This window comes from Gopherus evgoodei, unplaced genomic scaffold, assembly GCF_007399415.2.
Source record: "Gopherus evgoodei ecotype Sinaloan lineage unplaced genomic scaffold, rGopEvg1_v1.p scaffold_48_arrow_ctg1, whole genome shotgun sequence".
Lineage (NCBI taxonomy): Eukaryota > Metazoa > Chordata > Testudines > Testudinidae > Gopherus > Gopherus evgoodei.
In genome coordinates this window covers 60981-85371 of record NW_022060069.1, presented here as the reverse complement: position 1 = coordinate 85371, position 24391 = coordinate 60981, and the positions used below count along the sequence as shown (strand labels likewise).

Genomic DNA, 24391 nt, shown 5'->3' with positions numbered 1-24391 from the left:
TAATCAAGTTGTCTGGCCCCAGGCCGTCCAGCCCTTAAGGGGAAAACACTTTATTAGAGCCCCAATCAGGGTTGGGGCCTCGTTGAGCTGGGCACTACACAGAAATAAAAGACAGGCCCTGATCCAAAGAGTTTAAAAATCTAAATAGGGACAAGATGTAATAGGAGGGTGTAGGGTATATGAACTGAGGGACACGGAGTAGGAAGATGAGGTTGAAAGTAAAAGGAATGCATGGTTACATATTCTTTGGGTATGTTCACACAACCCGCTGGATTGGTGGGTAGCAATTGATCTATCAGGGATCGATTTATCGCATCTCATCTAGATGTGATAAATCAGTCCCCAAACATACTCCCCATTGACTCTAGAACTCCACCAGGATGAGAGGCGGAAGCAGAGTCAACGGGGAGCCGCAGCCGTCGATCCTGTTCTGTGAGGACGGGGAGGTAAGTCGATCTAAGATACATCGACTTCAGCTACCCTGTTCTCGTAGCTCCAGATCCAGACTAACATGGCTACCCCTTTGATGCTATTTTCGTAGGCATATCTTAGATTGATTTCCCCCCCGGTGTAGAGCAGGCCTTAGTAGGTGTACAGTTTGGAAACGCCACAGTTTATTACTTTAAGATAAATCACACATCCAAATATAGTTAACTATCACACTCTGCAAAGGGAATGCAAAGTGCATACAGTAAGTATTCTGGTCATTTAAAAATAAGACACTTATAACTTAATGTGCTAACTATAACCCAACTTTCAACCCATTTATTTATCTATGTTCTAATGACAAAACAGGATTTGTGTGAGCCTGAATGTCAAGGTACAGAAATGTTGATGTTGTGAACAAATATAATGTCAAGACATTAGAGCCTGAATGCAATGCTGTGATGTCTCTTGGTGCACAGAAATAGGAAAGAATGTGCAGCAACTGTAGTTTCATATCAGATGAACTGCCTGAAAGATTAAGTTTATCAGCTAGAGTGCAATATACAGTACAGTGTATGTGCATGAGGTGTTCCAAACAGTTCAAGAGAGCACTCCCTGCTGCAAACCCCTGGGATACAAACCCATTTTCATGCTTGAGTTACCGCCATAGGGAGCACTTTAATGGATGGGTGGATGGGTGTAGTTTCTTTTAAACTGAAAAAAGATTTTTGCACAAAACATCAATGTAAAAACTAAGGATGCATGAATCATTTAAAACTGCTCCCCATCTTTTCTCCTGGCTGTGTTCTTCTAGGCTTTAACTCTCACTAGAACTGCTACTGCAACAAATGTTGTTGTTTATATTATAGTAGTGCAGGATTGGACTTCTTTGTGCAGAGCACTGTACCAACACAGTGTGTGAGAGGCCATGCACAATGAGCTTACAACTGAAACAAATAAATATACTCTTTTGGTGGCCTTATCTCCATTGTTGAGATGGGGAACTGAGGCAAAAAGGAGCTCTGAATTAGCAAACATCATACCGGGAGCCTGTGTCAGAGCAGCAAATTGAATCCAGGTCTTTTGAGTCCCTGGCACTGTCTTAAGTGCAAGACAGACCTTCCTGACCATAGCGGCAGCTTTTTTAAACATTTCCCTTACTTACATCGCTACATGCTACAGAATAACAACTCAGAGTAAATTAGACTCTTTTTCTTTGATTGTATCCAACTAAACACATGCCAAAGTGATAGGAAACAGCCTGAGCCTAGTAAGAGACTCAACAAATCAGTTGGATACGTTGCTACAACTCATCTTCTGGCAGGTTCATTTTCTCTGGATCACTGCAATAAACTGACATGCGAAAGCACTTCTCTCATAGATGACAGAGAGAGGTAGTGAAATGGACAACGTGCAAAACAGGTACGAGTGTGGAATGAAATGTCTAGTGAAGCATTCCTGAAATCAAACCAGGACTCTTTTCTGAATTATACTCTTACATAAATACATACTGGGAAATCATTGAATGTATCTGTATGACAACACAAGAATGGCCATGCTGGATCAGACCAACGGTCTGTCTAGTCCAGTATCCTGTCTTCCAACAGTGGCTAGGGACATATGCTCCAGAGTACATGCTAAATTGGGCCTTTGGAGGAAAGCCAAGAACATAAGAATGGCTGTACTGGGTCAGACCAAAGGTCCATCCAGGCCAGTATCCTGTATACCGACAGTGGCCAATGCCAGGTGCCCCAGAGAGAGTGAACCTAACAGGCAATGATCAAGTGATCTGTCTTCTGCCATCTGTCTCCACTCTCTGACAAACAGAGGCTAGGGACCCCATTCTTTCCCCATCCTGGTTAATAGCCATTAATGGACCTAACCGCCATAAATTTATCCAGTTCTCTTTAAAACCCTGTTATAGTCCTAGCCTTCACAACCTCCTCAGGCAAGGAGTTCCACAAGTTGACTGTGTGCTGTGTGAAAAAGAACTTCCTTTTATTTGTTTTAAACCTGATTCCCATTAATTTCATTTGATGGCCTCTAGTTCTTATATTATGGGAACAAGTAAATAAGTTTTCCTTATTCACTTTGGGCCAATGGTAAGGAATGGTACCACTGTGTGAGCTCCATTTCCTTCTGCAGGCACAGTGCCATAACGGGCCAGTGGGGAGGCATATTGTGCCATTCCTCACAACTTTTATGTAACCCAATGTATCTGAGGCACAGTGCTGCCTGAAGGCAATTGTACAGTAGATACAGGTGGTTTAATTAATGAGAGTAAATTAACCATGAGACCTGGGTATATTCCCTCCAAGAACAGATGTGCTTCTGCTCAACTTCCAGCCATGTACCAGAGTCCTCAGGTGACCTGAGAGAAAGTCAGGTGAAGGAGAGAGTTTAAAAGGGAGAGAAAATATGACAGTTCACAAATGTGTACAGATAGTCTTTGATAAAGCATGTTTAGTCAGATTCCCTGGGCTTTGATGCAGTTTGATCTGGAACATGCACTGGAACTGTTTAAACATTTCAGTTGCCACTTTAAAAACACGTTATCTTCAAGCATTTTCCATAGAGGATTTAATTGGTGACATGATCCCTTTAGCCATGAAGAAAAGCCAGTGAAACAAGTACTGTATATAGCATGTGGTTAATTAACTGGTAGAATCATGGTCTGGGCTTCTGGTAAAGGGCAAGGCCTGTATGTGTTATATAACCAATGCTTTTCAGCTAATATTTCACTGCCCTGTTCTGGATCAGAGTCTTTGTGTTTTATTGTTTGTTCTCGCCCTTCAGTCTTAAGACAGATACATCATTATTAAGAGGCTGCCATTCTCAGCTGTTGAAATCAAGATAAGCTACAAAAAAAAGTAATTGTCCTTCATAAATAATCTCCCTTCTCTGACTGGCACTGTTCCTCTGGTGTGCATTATGCATGCCAGGAGCAAGTAGACATTATGCAGTTTAATAATCCAATTTTAAACAATCCAAAATATTAATATGTGGGGGTTTTAGAAACAGAGTTCAGTAGACTGTTAAGTGAAGGTACTAAGATTTGGAGACTGTTGGGGCCAGCGCAACTCCCCCAATCTTTGAGGCCCTGCAGCTTGGACTTGAGTCATAATGGAAATCACCTTTTGGGTGCTCTGTGACTGCTTGCATCTTTGAAAGTTAAGCCCCTCAACACTTCCACCTGATATTTTGTTTGTGTGACTCATTCCTACATCATTTTCAGAGTATACACGAGGTATGTGGCTCTTTCCCCCTTCGTTGTTCTTGTCCCTACGCTTATTTTGCCCCGTTCAGGCCCCTGTAGAGCTGAGAATATGTTTGACAAGTTCAGTGCCCAAGGGACTGTGTCTCTCTGTTTGCTTTTCTACCCTTTGTAATATAATTTTGTCTGTTTTGTATTTTGGGACTGTGTTCCTACCTTTCTTGCTCATTGGAGAGTCACATCTCAACTTTTTAATTTTTTGGAGATTGCAGATTCTGGCAAGTTGGTTTTTCAGATCTGTAACTATCTTTTCAAAGTACTCAAGGAATTTTCTGAGCTGCAGGTGTAATCTTTTTGGCTCTTTCCATTTCTGTTCCTTAATAGCACAGTCCCAATACCTTGAATAAGTAGAGAATGAATCAAACTTCTGTGCCCAAGGCACATACAAGTGTGTGTGTGTGGAGGGAATTAGCTGTGATAAAGATTAAAAAATAACTTAATCTTAAAGTAGTGTTATGGAGAAACAAAATATTTTGTCTTTGTCACAGAGGGATGATTCTCCTTAGAGAAGAATTGGGATGGTTTTTAAACTCTTCCCTCAATCAGGGTCTGAATTGGAATTTTACTTATGATTTTTCAAAACTACTCAACAAGATTTCCAGTGACTAGTGATTTTTAGGTGCCTCAATTTCTGAGTGCCTACCATGAGACACATTTTGAGGAGCATGATTTTCAGTAAGTGCTGAGCATCCACAAGTCTCTCTAAGTTGTCTCAGAACGGCTCCCTAAATCACTTAGTTTCTTTTGAAAATGTAGGTAACTAAAAATGTATCACATTTTCTAATCTTTGGTCAAAAAATGTCTAATGTACTTTCTGTATTATATATTTGGACTGCAGATCAGCCTTTCAGCACCCACAGTCTGATGACAAATGCAAAGGTAGTTGGTACAAAGCATTCATGCACAACAGCACCTTCTGGTACAGTAATTACTATCTTGTAAAAATTTGGATCATGTCGGTGTTGCAAATGTGTGTTAATCGTCTCAATGAATCTTCAGACTAATATGTCATCTCACAGCAAATATTCAGCAAACTCCACTATGATCAGATTGCTGCTCTGCACATGTTTACCGCCTCTCAAGGTGTTGCTGGACATATTTTTATCTCAGTAGCCCAAATATGCCTCTTGGATGCATCCCAGTTATTGAGACAAATTACAAATAAAAGAAACAATTTTCAAAAGCATTTCTCTAATATGAATTGGTTAATATAAGGCATACTGGAGCATTAAAATGTCCAAAGACATTTCATTAATAAGGGTAGATACAGTAGAACTACCCTGTAACGAACAATTACCTGGTGAAACCCATTTAAACAAAAGGATCTTATATTGCTTACTGAGGTCAGTTTCACCCGGAGCGTTTTTGGAGGCAAAGATCAGTGTCCAGCTATCAGGTCATTATGATGACCAAATAAAAAGTCATGCGCTTTGGCTATCAGAGTAAAGTAGCTGAGATGTTATGCACTTACCCTGTGCTCTTGAGCCAGCATGGGCAAATTGTTTGGCATCTTGGGGAAAAAAGCAAGCTGGCAAGGTTAGCAAGAACAGAGCAGAATTTGTCAGAGAGGCCCAGTAACACTGAACACCTTTGAAAATGACATTTCAGGTCTCTGAGAAGGCACAGAAAAATCCTGGTCTTTCCTTCTGCCACCTCTTTGCATCAGAGTTGTTTTTGATGCTTCACTCACTTATCTGGAATTTGATGACACGTGTATCTTATAACGATTTACTCTTACAGATTTCTTTATCATTCTAAAAACAGATGGTTTTCTATTTTGATGCATTTTCGTAGGAAAAAAAGACTCACTTCAACCTAACATGAGGGAGTTTAAGGTCAGGAAAGCAGAATAAATAGTAAATATTATACAATTATGCTGCGGTTGCAAAAATTTGGATGCCATTAAGGTTTATAGTGAGGCCTTGTGTTCCCCTTCCCCTGCCCACTCACAAGGAAGGAGGCCTCCTCCACAGGGATGAGGAGCATCAGGGAGTTGCTCCAGACTGAATGAGGTGGGTGAGTCCATAGTCCCCCATGGCCAGCTTCAGAACCTCACTATCGTTGCACAGTTTCATTAACAAGCACACCATATAGTCAGCTATGCATTTGTTTGTTTCAGCCCAGTCACTGCAATGTGAAGGAGATCCCACTGGATGCAGCGGTGGGTCAGGCTGGCTGAGGCACTGGCATAGAGCTGGGGTTCTCAACCTTTTTCTTTCTGAGCCCCCCCATCCCCTCCCCCCAGCATGCTATAAAACTCCACTGCCCATCTGTGCCACAACAACTGTTTTTCTGCATACAAAAAATGGAGCTGGCATTAAGGATGGCAAACAGGACAATTGCCCAGGGCCACATGCCACAGTGGGCCTCACATAACTAAGCTGCTCAGGTTTCAGCTTCAGGCCCAGGTGTCCGGGCTCGGGGAGGTGGAGCTTTGGCTTTCTCTCCTGGGCCCCAGTGAGTCTAATGCTGGCCCTGCCCCCTGAAACCTGCTCATGGCCGACTAGAGGGCCTCGGACCCCTGGTTGAGAACTGCTGAGATAGAGCACTGACTCTCAATCTTTCCAGATTCCTGTACCCCTTTCAGGAGTCTGATTTGTCTTGCATACCCCAAGTTTCACTTCACTTAACTACTTGCTTTCAAAATCAGGCATAAAAATATAGAAGTGTCACAGCACACTAGTACTGAACAATTGCTGACTTTCTCACTTTTACCATATAATTATAAAATAAATCAATTGGAATATAAATATGGTACTGGCATATCAGTGCAATGTATATAGAGCAGTATAAACAGGTCATTGTGTGAAACTTCAGTGTGTATTGACTTCACTAGGGCTTTTCATGTAGCCTGTTGTAAAACTAGGCCAATATCTAGATGATTTGCTGTACCACCTGGAAGATCTCTGCATACTCCAGGGGCAGTGTGCCCCCGGCTGAGAACCACTGGGATAGAAGGAACGAAAGGAGAAGTGGGGATGGCTTGGGAAAAATTTGAATGTTGTATGTAGCTGGTGAGAGATACACCTGTAATGTTTTACCTATAAATTGTCTGTTGTTCTTTGTCTGTCTTGTCCATTTAGACTGTAATCTCTTTGAGCCAGGATCCATGTCTTCCTATGTGGGTGAACAGCACCTAATACAGTGAAAGTCCCAACTTGACTGAGGGATTGGAGTACTGCTGTGATATAAAGAATAAATTATTAGGGCTGGTTTTATCCTTTACTTTAAATAGTCAATAAAACGCTGCTCGGGTGGCTAATTGCAAAGTTGAGGATGATTCTATCAGGAGAAGGTGACTGAACAGAGCTTACCTAAACTAAAAGCTAGTATTTAGATGGTATATAAACTTACTATATAATATTGAGCAACATGTTCCAGGCCCAAATCCCTCTGACAAAAACACCTTTAAGCATCAACTTTTCCTACCTGTTATTAAACCCCAGAAAATTCCCCTCAAACAGTATTAGCTTAAATGACTGTAATTTATACCATTCTTAAATATCACAGTCAGCACTTCCTTGTTCTGTAGGGGATTATTTTTCCATTCCTCCCTCTCAACTATCATGGTTAGTGATAGTTTGTATGAAGGGCACTAAATAAAAGGAACTATTTTATCAGTGAATGGTTTGAGTGAATTAGATAATATACTTTTTTCCACTCTCTTAGAACAAAAACATACCAAAAATCTGATTTTCACATTCTTGCGACTGAGTTATAAACACCTGAATTTATGGTGGAAACACTGTCAGACCCAGCATGAACACTATCCGCTATAACAACACATCCAAAGCAAACCCCTCCAAGGAGCCAAGGTCACTGCATTTCCAAGAAACCCCTACAGGGATAGTCTTCCCATTCATTGGGACATCCTTGTTCAGCAGGTGAAATAGTGTGTTACAGCACACTAACACTAATTGCCACTTCTTTCCCAGATAGTTGGAGTTAAAAGACCCATCTTTTTGCTTACTTTAGAGTAACAATAAAATGAGGATGAAGGTCAATTACATCAAGAAAATGCAGTCAGAAGCAAATACCCATGTCAGTGGCAGAAGTGTCTTAATAATCCTGTCCCCTAAAGAGCATGTATCCCTTTCTTTACCTATTTTCATTTGATACATACTTCGCAGAGGCAGGTCCTTCTAGATGAGCGGTAGCAAAGGAATAATTTCTGACATTTCTCAAAGGGCAAGTCTGTGCTCAGGTTATTACAGGAATATCTTTTAACTATAATTTATTTTATTTTGATTGCTCTTCTTCTTGCCTCTCAGCCTACAGGGAAAAAAAGAGGCATGCACGCTTCCAGCTGTGGTTTATGTAAAATTATATGATGTGCATGTGTCAAGCAGGACAGGGGTTCTGATGCATTAATACTGTGCTGGCTGAAACGCCATCCTGCACACTGACTACTGCTTATCTGTGGTGGCCAGATTGCAGTGGCATAGCATCTGATTGTGAAACAGACGCTGATCTCTCTCTCTCTCTGTGAAGATATCAGTCAGCTACGGGACTCTTGTCTCACACAGCCTGCAAGTTCAGTCCTATAGCTCTGAGGCCGAGCAGCTTACTCCCACAGAAACAGGGAGGGAATGTATTCCTAGCCCTGACCTGGCAGATCCTTCTAATTTATATATTTATTTTGCTTGAATGTACAGACAGGTTAGTATCAGAACAGAAATGTCTCCCATATTGATAGTGTTGTAAAGGGTGTGGAGTCGACACTTTGGCACAAAAAGTGGGAATGTGCTAATAAAGTTTGCGGATGACACAAAGCTGGGAGGTATTGCTAACACAGAGAATGACCAGGATATCATACAGGAAGATCTGGATGACCTTGTAAACTGGAGTAATAGTAATAGGATGAAATTTAATAGTGAAAAGTGCAAGGTCATACATTTAGGGAGCAATAACAAGAATTTTAGTTATAAATTGAGGACACATCAGTTGGAAGTAACAGAGGAGGAGAAGGACCTCGGAGTATTGGTTGATCACAGCCGCCAATGTGATATGAGTCGCCAATGTGATATGGCCATTAAAAAAGCTAATGTGGTTTTAGAATGCATCAGGCGAGGTATTTCCAACAAAGATAAAGAGATGTTAGTAATGTTATACAAGGCACTGGTGAGATCTCATCTGGAATACTGTGTGCAGCTCTGGTCTCCCATGTTTAAGAAGGATGATTTCAAACTGGAACAGGTACAGAGAAGGGCTACTAGGATGATCGAGGAATGGAAAACCTATCTTATGAAAGGAGACTCAAAGAGCTTGGCTTGTTTAGCCTAACCAAAAGAAGGTTGAGGGGGATATGATTGCTCTTTATAAATATATCAGAGGGATAAATATTAGGAAAGAAGAGGAATTATTTAAGCTTAGTACCAATGTGGACAGAAGAACAAATGGATATAAACTGGACACTAAGAAGTTTAGACTTGAAATTAGACGAAAGTTTCTAACCATTAGAGGAGTGAAATTCTGGAACAACCTTCCAAGGAGAGTAGTGGGGGCAAAAGACATATCGGGCTTTACGACTAAACTTGATAAGTTTATGGAGGGGATGGTATGATGGGATAGCCTAATTTTGGCAATTAATTTGGCAACTGATCTTTGATTATCAGCAGGTAAGTATGCCCAGTGGTCTGTGATGGGATGTTGGATGGGGTAGGATCTGAGTTACTACAGAGAATTCTTTCCTGGGTGCTGGCTGGTGAGTCTTGCCCACATGCTCAGGGTTTAACTGATCGCCATATTTGGGATTGGGAAGGAATTTTCCTCCAGGGCAGATTGGCAAAGGCCCTGGAGGTTTTTTGCCTTCCTCTGCAACATGGGGCACGGGTCACTTGCTGGAGGATTCTCTGCAACTTGAGGTCTTCAAACCACAATTTGAGGACTTCAATAACTCAGACATAGGTTAGGGGTTTGCTACAGAAGTGGGTGGGTGAGATTCTGTGTCCTGCATTGTGCAGGAGGTCAGACTAGATGATCATAATGGTCTCTTCTGACCTTACAGAAGTCTATGGGTGTGGAGTCGATGAAGAAAAGTAGACAGATGAGTGCATTTCCTCACTGATGCATGGACTATTTTTCCTGTGTTTCCTGTGTTTCGGAGCTTGTCATCATTCCTTGGTAGCCCTTTCTGCCTGGTCTGTACAGCATATACACATGTTAAGGAAAAACTATGGTCAGGACCAGCGCCTGTGTTTTTGGCGCCCTAGGCACATGGCCATTTCGCCGCCCCGCATGCTGGTCCCGTGGCTCCGGTGGACCCGCCGCAGGCATTCCTGCAGAAGGTCCGCTGATCCTGCGGCTCTGGTGGAGCTGCCGCAGGCATGCCTGCGGGAGGTCCACCAGAGCCACGGGACCAGCGGACCCTCCGCAGGCACACCTGCAGCAGGTCAACCGGAGCCACCTGCCGCCCCCTCCCTGGCAAAATGCCGCCCCCCAATAATCCTGGCACCCTAGGCGATTGCCTAGGTCCCCTAAATGGAAGCGCTGGCCCTGACTATGGTGGTAGCACCTTGTTAGCAGCATTGAGAGAAAGGAGCACGTGATTGGTCATATGTTCAAACAGATTGAATGCATGGATTGTTTTTGAGTAGTCAACCTTGGAAGTTGCATCTGCAACCCACCAAGACAATTGCAGTCATCGAGAACAATTTTTGGAACCAGCTCTGGCGTGTTCTCAGTGCTAAGTGCTAGGCTGTGGGAACACTACCATAAAGATGACAATGCATCCTTGTCTGAATGCTCACAAAGCCAAGAGCAAAACCCAGCTTTGTAGGTGCACACCCACTATAACAGGATCCAGAGAATGAAACTGAGGGAGATATAAAGAGAAGAAAAGAAAATCCCAAGTTGGTGATCAGTAAAACATTAAGATGTCAGAAGTGGACTCTATGTGAAATAATCTTTTGTGTTTGGTGCCTGGAATATATGGTGACTGGTTCCCCGGTTGTCACACACTTATAGTGAAACTTGACAAGTGCAATGCTATGTAGCCTAGTTCTTTATTATGCTGTACGCTTTATTTTGTTGTTGTTCATTACTGTTGTAGGGAAAAGTTTAAATTTGTTAGCCAAGAATCATCACTTTGAACTGTGTTTAATGCAAAATAAATTCCTACCACTAGCAAAAACTAATCTTTTGGAATGATGGAATTTTTTCTGCAAACATTTCTTCCACAGCAGAAATGTCTGGGAGCCATGGCCACTGATATTTGGAGTAAAAAAGGAATAGTTCTGTCTCATTTTTAGCTTTTCTGAGAGACACATCTGAATATGGCTGCTGTCCTGTGCTAAAAATGGGAATTTCAGAACAGACACTTCTGTTAGGTTGTAGATTCTTCCTCCAGTTGCAGGAAATGTTGGTTAGTGTGTGTGGAGGACACTTATAATGCAATGTGAGGAATTTAGCGTTTAAAGGAAGCTGTCAGGGTAAAAATAATATAAGCCCTGGATTGCTTTCTCTGTGTTTCTAATAGCACTTTGGATATTAAAAATGGAAGTACTTTTAAAAAGCTCACCGCCACTCTCTACCAGCTGCCATGCCAGCTGATCACCATGCCTCTTTGCAGGGCTCTGCTCTGGCTCTCTCCACCAGCCACCCTGTTGGCCAATTGCCATGACTCTCCACCAGCCACCCTGCTGGCCGCTCGCTGAGATGTCTTCAAGGCCCATCACTTAACACAGCTATCGGTGATTTCTGCTGTTAGTGGGGGAGCCTCCCTGCTGGTGTACACTGCGCAGTCTCATGCATTCAAGATGCTGTCCCAGGGCAGGTCTAATAGTTTGACATAGGTATAAGTGATTTCAGCTCTGCAGCATGTATCAAGACTCTCAATTGAGTCTAAATTAGCTCTTTTATTACACGGGGGGGGGGGGAGGAGGGGGAAGGAGAGAAGAGGTCAAATAGTGTCTAAGGCCCTTAAGCAGGGCCCACACATACAAATACCTGTCCCCACTCACTCTCAACTCACTGGCCTTTGGAACCCATGTCCTTTGCCTAGCGAGTGCCCTTCATTTGAGGGTGAGTCCTTCCATCGGGGCATGCCAGGTACAGTTCTGCTGCCCTCAATTCACAAGAAGAATAACAATACATTATTACTCCTGCCCCAATAACAAGGAGACTGGGAATCCAACACCAGCCACCAGGGATCATTTGAGCAAGCAATCCCATCATGCTGAGCACCTAGGCAGGGTTGGTGTGCCTATGCAAACAAGATCAGCTTCTGAAGTCCTCTTCCACAGCTCATCTCTAGATGTTAGGGAAGAACTCATTCAGACTCTGCTTACCCATGCTTTTTATTTACTTTTTGTACTTTGTTTAAATTGAATAATGAAAATAGCCTGTTTGAGTTCTCTTATGTATATAGCCATGTTCCTTTTCTGGTTCCTCTGCACCAGGACAAATGCTGACATGTTTGCTTTGCAAACATTGTGCAGTGAAATGTTTAAATACAAACACAAAACTGTTGCTATTGGGGAAAAAAAGCTCTATGAAACATTTCAGCTAATGAACCTAAGTGTGAGGGATAAATCAAAAGTTCATGGGAGTTGCAACACAATATCTGAGAACCATACTGAAGGATTTATCTTTTGATTCAGAAAATCTTCTGGTGAGTGTTAAACTGCTTCTTTTTATAGATTATAAGACTTTAAGTATATGCTCTTGCCTCTACATTACAGAATAACATTGGGCTACCTAGAGAGATAGATATACTGGAGGGTAGGAATAAGGTCCAGAGTGACCTAGACAAATTGGATGATTGGGCCAAAAGAAATCTGATGAGGTTCAACAAGGAAAGTGAAGAGTTCTGCACTTAGGAAGGAAGAATCCCATGCACTGCTCAGGTTGGGGACTGACTGGCTAAGCAGCAGTTCTGCAGAAAAGGACCTGGTGATCACAGTGGATAAGAAGCTGGATATGAGTCAGCAGTGTGCCCTTGTTACCAAGAAGGCCAACAGCATATTGGGCTGGGTAGTGAGGCGGTGTGGCTCCCCTCCAGCCCAGAGGAGGAAGAGCCCAGCTGGAGGCCAGAGTGGGCGGAGCTAAAGAGCGCTGAGCCCGCCCTCAAAGGGTCAGACGCCGACCTGGAACTATAAAGACTGGCTCTCAGAGCTCAGTCAGGGCCCAGCTGCTGGAGTGAGCAGACGTCCCTCAGGGAGCTCAAGACTGGGAACCCCCTGTGACCCAGGGCAGCCGCACAGACTGGCGTGAGCTCCCCTGCGCCCGCTACCTGGAGGAGCCACCGGAATGCCCCCATGCCCGCTACCGAGAGGAGCTGCCGGAGCCTCACCGCCCCCGCTACCCGGACGAGCTGCCGGAGCCTCCCCGCCCCTGCTACCCGGAGGGGCTGCCAGAGCTTCCCTGTGCCTGCTATCCGGAGGGGCTGCCAGAGCCTCCTCGCCCCCGCTACCCGGAGGAGCTGCCGGAGCTTCCCCACGCCCGCTATCCGGAGGGGCTGCCAAAACGTCCCTGCGTCCGCTACCCGGAGGAACCGCCGGAGCTTCCCTGCGCCCACCACCTGGAGGAACCGCCGGAGCTTCCCTGGGCTGACTACCCGGAGGAGTTGCCGGACCTGTCACCCAGCCCCAGCAACAACGAGCCCATGCTCCTGGACTCCTCGGACCCAGGTAGGCCCCGAGGGGGAGTACGGAAGTAGCCCAGGGGCAGCCGACCCCAGTCTGCCTGTAGCATTACTAGAGCCTATGTCAGTGTGTTGCAGCCAGGATCCCCACTGACTACGCAGCGGATCTTCAGCCGCTGCTAGGGCCCCGGGCTGGGACGCAGTGGAGTGGGAGGGCCTGCGTCCCCCCTGCCACCCAACTCCTGGGTGGCAGACTCCCGCTCTCCCTGGCCTGAGGAGGCCAAAGCCTATCATTATTGCTCAGACCTGCCTGATGGCCTGAGCACTCCTGATTCAGTGTTTGCTGCCTCGCCCTGACCTGGGGCCGGGCCTTAACTGTTATTGCTGCTCAGCCCTGCCGAAGGGCCTGAGCTTCCTGACTCAGTGTTTGCTGCTCCGCCCTGACCTAGGGCCAGGGCTTAACTGTTATTGTTGCTCAGCCCTGCCCCAGGGCCTGAGCTTCCTGACCCAGTGTTTGCCGCCCCGCCCTGACCTATGGCCAGGGCCTTAACTGTTATTGTTGCTCAGCTCTCTTGAAGGATCTAAGCCCCCTTGCCCCCACAGGGCAGACGATTGCCACAAGGACTGCTGCGCTATTTCCCCGGACCTACCGGAGTGTAGTGAGCCGGTGTGGCTCCCCTCCTCCCCTGGAGAGAGTCGAGCCTCAGCTGCACTCGTGTACAGGCTGTATTAGTAGGAGTATTGCCAGCAGATCAAGGGAAGTGATTATTTCCCTCTATTTGGCACTGGTGAGGCCACACCTAGAGTATTATGTCCAGTTTGGTCCCCCCACTACAGAAGGAATGTGGACAAACTGGAGAGAGTTACCTAGGGAGGTGGTGGAATCTCCATCCTTAGAGGTTTTTAAGGCCCAGGTTGACAAAGCCCTGTCTGGGATGATTTAGTTGGTGTTGGTCCTCCTTTGAGCAGGGAATTGGACTAGATGACCTCCTGAGATCTCTTCCAACCCTAATCTTCTGTGATTGTATGATTCTAACATCTCATTAATCTCCATGGTAAATCATCACTAACATAAGAGTTTGTGTTGTTAGAGAGCATCCTGTTAAAACAGGTCCTTAAAGCTACTTGTTATGTGGTATATTGCAAGAGCAGTGACTCTCACTCTTCCATTTCTAATTGTATTTCTCTGTTTGGTTTGTACTGTTCAACCTTGTGCCCCTAGAATTCATACCCTCCACAGCAACAACATGTTCGTTTGGCACAGATTTATTAGACTACAGCATTGTGTACGTTACTGTGCTATATAAATTATACTGAGTTGGCCAATTTCCAGTTGATTGAAAAGGAGCAAAATAACTGTTGTGTTCAAAAGCAAAGGAGCTAGATTTAAATATTAAATTACTGAGCATCTTTTCATCCCTTCTTAAAAAGATTGTGAGACTGGGATACTTACTCTGATAGACAACTCCATTTTACTTGTTGAGGGAATTGCTAAGAAAAGACTTGCCAAAGGTTACAATCTCTCACTGAGTTATATGGCTATATTGGACGGATGAATGACAGAGAAACAAGGTATCCTGAGGACTTGAAAACAATCACTTGCCCATCATGTGTAGCTGACGTTAACACATCTCGCTTTAGCCTATTTACTCCCAATGTTTCTTTTCTCTCCCTGTATTTTGAAACTCTGTAAATCCTATAGCCTCTTGAACTCTTCAATCTATTTACTTCATTGGTCTTTTGTTAGCTCGTTCTTGTTTGTGTGAGGTAATGCTTCCTAAGCTGCTGCTTTGCTCTCTAGTTCTTGGTGGCTTCAGCTTGGAGACTTTAAATAAATAAATTAAAAAAAGCTATGCCTTTTGTTGTTTTTAAAAGTGTGTACAAGTCTGCACATATACCATTAGATTGTCAGTGCTCATAGTTCATTAGCTCAGAGTTTTATGAGCTGGCGAACTGCATGAAAAGAAATGAATTTGATGATTCTGATTTTTAAGGCAAGGCAGTTTTCCAGCCTTATTTAAGACCCAGTTATCTGGGGTATGAATTAATTTTCTTGAAGCACAAAATACCATGCTACAGATATATGTTATAGTTCCCTGCAATAGAAATCGCCCCTTAATTAAAGTTTGTATAAGCAAAATAAAAACAAAGTGTGTTTTTGCTTAATTTATATAATGCAACTGTGTATATGGAAAGTGTTTGTTTATTAAAAATAATCTAATTATTCCATCATAAATTTGACATGACGCTGCCATATATTGGCTCGACCTTATGAACCTTTTCCTTGTTTGTAAGATGGGAGTTATCAAAATGGTGCAGCTGTGTGCGTTCATTCCTCTAAGTCTACTTACAGCCTTACTTCATCCTTGTCAAGTCAGTTTTAAAGAAATAAAACAGCTTGGCACATCATTATTGAGATGACCACAAACAAAAAAAGCAGTTTTAATTTGTTTCTGCAATTTGGCTGCTCACAGAAAAATGAGTTTTTCTGTTTCATTCCCACTGACTCCAGTGGGATATTGCTGAATTCCTCGCTCCAGCCTCCCAGGAGCAGGTTAATACAAAATGGTCACTGTAAAATTGTATGTAATAAAGTACCATGAGGCTTATTTTCTTGTGTTCCTAGAGCAGTAGAAGCACAGGGGAGATCAGAAGACAACAGCTAATGACATCTGTTTAAAAAGTCTACTTACTTTTTGTTTGCGGTGTTGTTATAGCCGTGTTGGTCCCAGGATATTAGAGAGACACGGTGGGTAAGATAATATCCTGTATTGGGCCGACTTCTGTTGGTGAGAGAGACAAGCTTTTTAGCTACGCGGGGCTCTTCTGTCTTTCACGACAGAAGTTGCTCCAGTAAAAGCCATTACCTCACCTATCTTGTCTCTCTACTTCGTTTTCGTTAAGAAAGAAAGAAAAATTATTTTGGTTATAACGACTTGGGGGACCCCAGGGTTCAAGAGTGACATCGAAATTACTCCTCTTTCCTTTCAATAAAGATTTAGAGAGACAAGGTGCCTGTGATAATATCTTTTGTTGGACCAACTTTGGTTAGGAGAAGGTACATGCTTTCAAGCTACACAGAGCTCTTCTTCAGGAAGCTTGTACCTGCCCCCAACAGAGGTTGTCCTGTAAAAAATATTACCTCACCTACTTGGTTTCTCTCATATTCTACAACCAACATGGCTTCATCAACATTGCAAAGAAAGACTTAGACTGTTGCAGAGTTGCCATCTGGACAGTCACTATGTTGCTGTTCAGGAATCTCCCTGCTGGGCAGTTCTAGAGGGACTTTGCTTCTTGCTAAGCAGCTATCCAAATGCCATGGTACTGTGGGGAATGTGAAATTATGTTGTTAAAATGCTCAGACGATAAATGGCTTCTTTGGACAGAAACATCTTTTTAAAAAATCTGAAAATCTGCAGTGTACAATCTACAGGGAAAGTTTTCAGGATGTGCTGTACTGGTCTCTGTAGGCATGTCTACTGCAGTTAAAAGCCTGCAGCTAGCCCATGCCAGCTGACTTTGGCTCGGACTAAAGGGCTGTTTAATGTAGTGTAGACATTTGGACTTGGGCTGGAGCCCAGGTGGGTCCCAGAGCTCAGACTGCAGCCCAGGCCCAAATGTCTGCACCACAATTAAACAGCGCCATAGCCCAAGCCTTGCAAGCCCAAATCAGCTGGCATGGGCCAGCTGTGGGTGTCTAATTGAAGCAAATTCTCCAGAGCAATATATACAGGGGCGGCTCTAGCTTTTTTGCAGCCCCAAGCATGGCAGGCAGACTGCCTTCGATGGCTTGCCTGCGGGAGGTCCCCAGTCTGGCAGATTCGGTGGCTTGCCTGTGGGAGGTCCGCTGGTCCCTCGGCTTCGGCATACCCACCGCCGAATTGCTGCCGAATCCATGGGACTGGCGGACCTCCCGCAGGCAAGCCACCGAAGGCTGCCTGACTGCCATCCTTGCAAGGACCGGCAGGGTGCCCCCTGTGGCTTGCTGCCCCAGGCACACGCTTGGAGTGCTGGTACCTGGAGCCGCTGCTGAATATACACCTCTACCCCAATATAACGCTGTCCTTGGGAGCCAAAAAATCTTACTGCGTTATAGATGGAACTGTGTTATATTGAACTTGCTTTGATCCACTGGAGTGCGCAGCCCCGCCCCCACGGAGCACTGCTTTACCGCGTTATATGCGAATTCATGTTATATCAGGCCGCGTTATATCAGGGTAGAGGTGTATATGCATGATGTTCACATCGTATAAACTAATACTTTGCCATATGGTGAGAGTGTCCCATGAATCACCAAAACAAAGGTCAAATAAATGACATTAATGGAAATGTGTATTTGTGTGTGTGTATAAAATGAAATAAGGAACTCTCCAATTTTCTGCAAGTAACCTTTACAAAAACTTTTGTTCAATTGTGAAGCATAAAAAAAGACCATAAGAAAACAGGTCTCAAGAGAGAATGTCTGTTACCTTAGTTATCTTCTATTCTACATGTGTGAGAGAACTGTGCTATCTGAGAAACTACTGTGAAGTAACGATGGGCAAATGTTGACTTTTTCATGGCAACCTTTGTAGATGTTAATGGGTGATGTTAATATATATATTATGAAATAAGGAACTCTACAATTTTCTGCATGCAACCTTTGTGTTTTATTGACTACAGAGTGCACAGAATGACTTGGTACGACATAAATATAATGGAGGAAAAATGCAGAAAATCCACAGATCTAGGCTTACTGTGCTTTTGCTACATTGCAGTTCACACAGAACTATCATTGTGGAATCCTTCTAGATAATGTTTGTTGGCATGGTTAATGCTTTGGAAGGGGAGATTCAGAAATTTTTCTGTAATCTGGATAAAGCATTCATTATCTTCTGATTCTTCAATATGACCTCTGTAGTCACAGCAGCCCATTTGGATATCCAAAAAAACCAACCAACTATGAAACAATCCTTTCCACCCAAGCAAGTCACTGTTGCTGCACATTGGCAATGGTATTTTTTTTTATTTTCCTTCTCAACAATCATTATGTCCTGTCTTGGAAATGCCCCTATTTCTTTAATTTTACCGGCTCTGCTAGAATCTTGGCTTTTCTAAAATAGTAACACCTAGAAAAAAATGTTGCAAATGGTGAGGCACAGACCATGCTAGACCACACAAATACATTAGGTATCAGCTGAATATTTTTGCTTAGAAATTCTAGGGTAATAAGAACTCTTATTCTCTGATGCAACTCAGTACAGTGCTAGCAATGACTAAAGCTTTAACAATCACTCCTGAAATGCTCTGAAAGTGAATGGGGCATGATCATTCCAAGCAGATAGTCTCCAAAATGCAAATGAAGAGAACCCAAATCCTGAAGATTCAGGCCTTTGTTATATATAAAGATCAAAAGGCACTGTCAGCCATTTTAGTTTTTAACAGCCTCTTTTGACTTCTGAACTAAATTCTGGGCGTCATTGTGTTTCAAAAGATTGAAACCTTGTTTCATTTTATATCACATAAAGCCAAAATGTAGGGCCTAACGGAAAAAAAAGTTATTGATTTTGCTTTGCCTTTAGCACCCAGTGTAAAGTCAGAAAGGAGCAGTAGCAATTAGCTCCAGAGCTGCTGCCCTGAAATCCTTGGTTCAGAAACCACTCATCACAGACCTGACCTAGGATCTTAGAAAATATCAGGAAGAGAAGAAAGAGTCTTTGTAAAGAAGAAAATGTTTCTATGGAAAAAGAGAGAGATTTCCCCATGTAATCCTCCCCCTTTTTCATTTTGAACCAAAGTTACTCTCCATTTGAATATTATTCTTTTGTTAATATTCTGTCTACAAATACTATCATTTCTTTGTCAGTGTAACGGCATACATGCCTGCATACGTAGTGAGCATGCAATTTTATGCTTGTTAGACTTTGAATAGTAGGAGCTATGATGGCACAGGATTTGTAATTAAATTATTGTCTGCCAGTCTCATTGTAACTGTCATTAACTGTCATCAATTTTAAAACATTTTGGGGTGGTTAAAAAACTAGAACAAAACGCTAACTAACATTAGAGTTGGTAATAAGCTTCACAGAAAATACTTAAAGTAGTAGGTGAACACTTCATTATTTTGCATGTTATTTTATACAAATCCCACATTTCACTGCTACAGAAATGTTAGGGGGAGAGAGCCTGGAAATAATAATTATCTCTTCTAAACAGATGACACCTTCGGCAGCACGATGACCCCTAGCACCACGCTGAGACATTGGTGCAGCACTGACTCAAAGTACCCCGTACTGAGTCACGCAGATTTCCTACAGACTTTTCTTTGGAGAGCTGCCATTCAGGTTTTGATCAGGCCCATCCCTGTTTAACTTATGAGATAGTGAGCTCATAACTCAATGATGGTGTGTTAAATTGGTGTTTGCTGATATTTTAAGAAGACACTAGAAACCAGTGATGCATGTTCCTTTCAGCAGAAGGTACAACATGTAGCCAAAAGAATTAGACGCTCCACTCTTTATACCAGTAATGGCAGCTAATTGTCTGTACAGTGGAAAACCTAGCTCTTGAGCTTTTAAGACCAGTGCCCTGACTCATAACACATAAGGCTAGATTTGTGTCCTATCCTTTTTTCAAACTGAGGGGATGTGGGGGAGTGTCTCATTCAGTGTCAGACTTTCTGGATTTTCCCTGAAGTTACACAATATGAAATAATACCATAAGTAGAATCAAAATTTTAATGCCTGTTGGCGTCTCTGAGTTCTGCTGCACCCTCCATGCAGAAGTTCACTACAAACTGTCCTGTTGATATTCCTGCCTTTTGCTTGCCCACGTTTCTCAAACACAATTAACTGGCTATCTACATTTATACCTAACTGTTAGCATGGTACAATGCCTGCCCCTCCCCAGGTATTAAGTCAGTATCACTAGCGTATTGGTGCCACCCAAATATGGATAGCCCATATAATACTGTAGTTGAATATTCTTTTCCCAATAGCTGCATAGCATCACTGAGTCACATGACCCCATGCTGTGGTTACTGGGTTTTTATATTTCATAAGAGTCCAAGAATGAGAAAATCTGTAGAGGTAATTTAAGAAAGGAAAACCATATGGGAAAATTGCTACAGTGCAGTCTTTTAGGCCTAATTATCACATTGTGCTCTGGCAATTAATATGTTTGTTCGAGAAGAAAACGAATGTGCATCATGTTGCAGTAAAGCCAGTTGCTGGTACCTAATACATTTTGACCTGGAGCTATTTCCCCAGAGGGTCCTCCAAATAAATGTCTTCGAACAAGCATGACAGTACAAAAGGTTTTGTGATTTCTCTTTATGGTTTTGCAGCGTAAATCCCAAGGAATGTTGGTAGGTGTGACATAGGAGGGTACAGTGTAGACTAATGAGTAGCTGTACCACACTTGCCCTGCAACACTGGGTGCCTTACAATGCCTTGCTGAAGGATTTTCCACCTCGGCCGCTCACAAACAGCCTTCCAGTATGCAAGCTATACCCTGAATGTCTGTGTGCTACAAAAGGATCACACAAAACTGGATGACTGGTCAACAAAATGGCAGATGAAGTTTAATGTTGATAAATGCAAAGTAATGCACATTGGAAAACATAATCCCAACTATACATATACAGTGATGGAGTCTAAATTAGCTGTTACCACTCAAGAAAGAGATCTTGGAGTCATTGTGGATAGTTCTCTGAAATCATCCAGTGGCAGTCAAAAAAGCGAACAGAATGTTGGGAATCATCAAGAAAGGGATAGATAAAACAGAAAATAATATATTGCCTCTATATAAATCCATGGTACGCCGACACCATGAATGCTGCGTGCAGATGTGGTCGCCCCATCTCAGAAAAGAAATATTGGAATTGGAAAAGGTTCAGAAAGGAGCAACAAAAATTATTAGGGGTATAGAACGGCTTCTATATGTGGAGAGATTAATAAGACTGGGACTTTTCAGCTTGGAAAAGAGGCAACTAAGGGGGATATGATTATAGAATCATAGGGTTGGACGGAACCTCAGAATGTCATCTAGTCCAACCCCCTGCTTAAAGCAAGGCCTAATCCCCAACTAAATCATCCCAGCCAGGGCTTTGTCAAGCCTGACCTTAAAAACCTCTAAAGAAGGAGATTCCACCACCTCCCTAGGTAACCCATTCCAGTGCTTCACCACTCTCCTGTGAAAAAGTTTTTCCTAATAGCCAACCTAAACCTCTCCCACTGTAACTTGAGACCATTATTCCTTGATCTGTCATATGGTACCACTGAGAATAGTCTGCAGCAGTGCATGGGATTCTTCCATCCTAAGTGCAGGACTCTGCACTTGTCCTTGTTGAACCTCATCAGATTTCTTTTGGCCCAATCCTCTAATTGTCTAAGTCCCTCTGTATCCTATCCCTCCTTCAAGCTTATCTACCACTCCTCCCAGTTTAGTGTCATCTCTAAACTTGCTGAAGGTGCAATCCATGCCATCCTCCAGATCATTAATAAAGATATTGAACAAAACCGACCCAATGACCGACCCTTGGGGCACTCTGCTTGAAACCGGCTGCCAACTAGGCATGGAGCCATTGATCACTACCCATTGAGCCCGATGATCTAGCCAGCTTTCTATCCGCCTGATAGTCCATTCATCCAGCTCGCACCTCTTTAATTTGCTGGCAAAAATACTGTGGGAGACCGTATCAAAAACTTTGATAAAGTCTAGGAATAGCACATCCAGTGCTTTCCCCTCATCCACAGATCCAGTTATCTCATCATAAGAAGGCAGTTAGGTTAGTCAGGCATGACTTGCCCTTGGTGAATCCATGCTGACTGTTCCTGATCACTTTCCTCTCCTTGAAGTGCTTCAAAATTGATTCCTTGAGGACCTGCTCCATGATTTTTCCAGGGACTGAGGTGAGGCTGACTGGCCTGTAGTTCCCCAAATGCTCCTCCTTCCCTTTTAAAAAAATAGGCACTACATTAGCCTTTTTCCAATCATCCAGGACCTCGCCCAATCGCTATGAGTTTTCAAAGATAATGGCCAATGGCTCTGCAATCACATCTGCCAACTCCTTTAGCACCCTCAGATGCGGTGCATCCGGCCCCATGGACTTGTGCTCATCCCGCATTTCTAAGTAATGATAGAGGTCTATAAAATCATGAGTGGTATAGAGAAAGTAAATAAGGAAGTATTATTTACTCCTTCTCATAATACAAGAACAAGGGGCCACCAAATGAAATTAATAAGTATCAGGTTTAAAACAAACACAAAAAAAGTATTTTTTTAATGCAAAGCACTATCAACCTCTGGAACTCCTTGCCACAGGGTGTTGTGAAAGCCAATACCATAAAAGGTTTCAAAAGGGAGCTAGATAGATACGTGGAAAATAGGTTGGTCAATGGCTATTAGACAGGATGGGGAAAAATGATGTCCCTAGCATCTGTTTGCCAGAAGCTGGGATTGGGTGACAGGGCATGGATCACTTGATGATAACCTGTCTGTTCATTCCCTTTGGGGCACCTGCCATTGGCCACTGTCAGGAAGTATTTACTCTATGGACAAAAAATACTGTAGGGTATGGCTAGTAATTCCCAAAAGGGATTCTCCCAGTAAGGCTTTTCAGCCTCTTCACTCTCTTCAATTGCCATTGTTCCCAAAGCAAGAAGGCTAATATGTGACAATTAGAGATAACACTGACTTTCATTCCTGTGATTCATGTGACCGTTTGGCATTAGTATTTACTCAAGTATTGAATAAAAAGAGAGTAATTACTTCAGCAACACTATCTTCTCATGACACTCATGGGATTTGTGCAAAGCCTAAATGGTTACTGCTCAGCCCTAATTAATGTCTGGGTGAGATTCAAAAATTTTTTCATGAGATTAGACAGAAAATGCAGTGGTGGAGTATGTCATTGCAGTTTGTTTTGAGGAGTTAAGATACAGCAACATCAATCAAAAATGATGGTGTAATGCAAAGCTGTGAATATGCTGCGTGCATGATGCACTCCAATAAATGACATTTAAAAGTATCCATGAGAAAAAAATCTGCCTCCTGACAGAGTCAAATGTTCAGGTAAAATTACCAAATTTTCCTTTTATTAATCCAGTTCCTCCAATTCCCACCCCCCAATAAATGTTGAGTCCAGTTTCCACTAGTAGTGCAAATGTTTTAATGTTACTTTGCATCACTGATGAAATGAAGGTAGGTGAGAAAGGGAAAATTAGCCTGAGTGTCAGCAATCCTTCCTTAAAACTTGATTCTGTTAACTTGTGAAATAGGCTTGCAAGGGCAATAGCAGAAGCCCTCACTGACTGGAATTTTAAATACCAGACCTGGTAAAGGTGGGGTGGACAAATAATACAAAAGGTAGTTCATGAATAAAAGGGATGAGTTCAGTCTACTGTTATGTGAGGTTGTTATTCATTTTTAACAACACCCAGTAGTAATTTGAATACTCTTGAACATATTAGCTAATCATTTTTGCATGCATGCATATTCATTCAAATATCTAAAATGGAAATGTTATTTATAATTAATAATTTATCATCCTCCCATTTAAAGCTTCTGTTCTCAAATCAGACAGCAGAAGCACTTTATTATTATTATTATTATTTATTTATTACTTAGGTAACCAGTTACACACCACAAAACAAACAAACAAAAAGCAAATAGGTGAAATTACTTTGGTGAACTATTCAGTGAATTCTAGATAGCATGAAAAGGGTGAAATTCATTCTGCAGACAGGGCTGGACTTCCAATTCGGCACAGTAGGCATATTTCTTGGGGGGTGCCTAAAAGTGAAAAGTGGCTTAAAAGATTCATTTTTGATGGAAAACACAAAGGTCAGCTGTAGGCGGAGGGTGGGTGGGAGGAGCACATAACGTGTAAATCTAGTCCTGCCGGCCAGCACAAAGTCTAGTCGTCACTGCAGTTCCAACTCTGTCCTCAAAACAGGCCTTCTGCAGAGGGTGAGTTGCCCCCAAACAGAAGAAAGAGAGCAAATTTCACTATGTCTTTTATTCAAATGAATAATTTGACCAGCTCTGAATGAAATACAACGAACAATCCCATACTGTCAGAGTAAATGATTTCTAGTTCTTTTTTTCCTTCTACATTTCTGTGA

At 42.8% G+C, this 24391-nt stretch overlaps 1 protein-coding gene across 3 annotated transcripts in view; it reads left to right on the top strand.

Annotated features, from left to right (window-relative positions):
- The window catches only part of LOC115642983 (leucine-rich repeat and fibronectin type III domain-containing protein 1-like protein), a 223718-nt gene that overhangs the window by 142611 nt on the left and 56716 nt on the right, over positions 1–24391 (top strand). The window lies entirely within an intron of this gene.